The sequence below is a fragment of the Rhincodon typus genome, chromosome 4, assembly GCF_021869965.1.
Source record: "Rhincodon typus isolate 14 chromosome 4, sRhiTyp1.1, whole genome shotgun sequence".
Classification (NCBI taxonomy): Eukaryota; Metazoa; Chordata; class Chondrichthyes; order Orectolobiformes; family Rhincodontidae; genus Rhincodon; species Rhincodon typus.
This window is the reverse complement of record NC_063335.1, coordinates 6,423,241-6,424,565: the sequence shown is the minus strand read 5'-3', so window position 1 is coordinate 6,424,565 and position 1,325 is coordinate 6,423,241. Positions and strand designations below refer to the sequence as shown.

Here is a 1,325-nt window from a genome sequence, read left to right as displayed (position 1 = left end):
CCTTCCCCATTTCTGAAGAAGGGTCTAGGCCTGAAACGTCAGCCTTCCTGCTCCTCTAATGCTGCTTGGCCTGCTGTGTTCATCCAGCTCTACACCTTGTTATCTCAGATTCTCCAACATCTGCAGTTCCTACTATCTCTAATGTATTTAGGCAGGTTGATTGAGTGAGCAAGAACACTGTAGATGGAATATTACGTGAATAAGTGTGAGCTTAACCACTTTGGTTGGGGGAACAAAGGTGCAAATTATTTCTTAAATTATGAGAGTTTGGGAGGTGTCCTGTCCAAAGGGACCTTAGTGACTTTTTTCATATGTAATCAAAAGCTAACATATAAGTCCAGCAAGCGATTTGGAAGGCAAACAGTGTATTAGCTTTTATTGCAAGCGGGTTTGAGTACTGGAGCAAAGATGTCTTGCTTCATTTGCATAGAAAACCTGGTGAGACTGCAACTGGAAAATTGAGTGCAGTTCTGCATCCTTCACCTGAGGATGGATACACTTGTTGTAGAGGGAATGCAGCAGAGGCTCATTGCTCAAAGTATGAAGAGAACAATGTTGGTATGATGATTAACATTAATGTGATGGTCAGTTTGTGAGACAGGAGTCCAGACGTGCAACCTCACTTACTTGTTGTGAGTCATAGAGTCATACAGCACAGAAACAGACCCTTTGGTCCAACCAATACATGCTGAACATAATCCCAAACTAAACTAGTCCCACCTACCTGCTCCTGGCCCATAGCTGTCCAAACCTTTCCTATTCATGTACTTATCTAAATGTTTTTTAAAAGTTGTAATTATACCTGCATCCACTACTTCCTAAGGAAATTCATTCCACTCTTGTACAAAAAAAATGCCCCTCATGTCTTTTAAACTTCTGTCCTCTCACCTTAAAAGTGTGCCTTCTGGTCTTAAAATCCCCCGTCCTAGGGGGGAAAAGACAAATACCATCAATCCTATCTGTACCCCTCATGTTTTTATAAAATTCTGTAAGATCACCTCTGACCTCCTACGCTCCGGTGAAAAACGTCCCAGCCGATCCAGCCTTTCTTTATAACTCAAATCTTCCATACCCGGTAACATCCTGGCAAATCTCTTCTGAGCCCTCTCCAGCTTTTTGTCATTGTCTCTCTTTGACCCATATTTCCACTTTGTGCATTCTGTGTTGGGTGCAGAACCATACAAAATTCCTACAATAGTCACAATATGAATTGATTTTCTACGTGCAACTTGCCTACATTGCATTTCCTAATCTCAATATGGTCAACAGGAAGAAATTGCCTCCTGTTTAAAGGCTAGTTTTACAATTTCTTGTCAAGCAGCAGG

The 1,325-nt window shown here is 41.6% G+C and overlaps 1 protein-coding gene across 1 annotated transcript in view; it reads right to left on the bottom strand.

Moving 5' to 3' along the window:
• The window catches only part of LOC109931903 (integrin alpha-9-like), a 153,395-nt gene that overhangs the window by 150,485 nt on the left and 1,585 nt on the right, over positions 1-1,325 (bottom strand). The gene's annotated exons all lie outside the window — the stretch shown is intronic.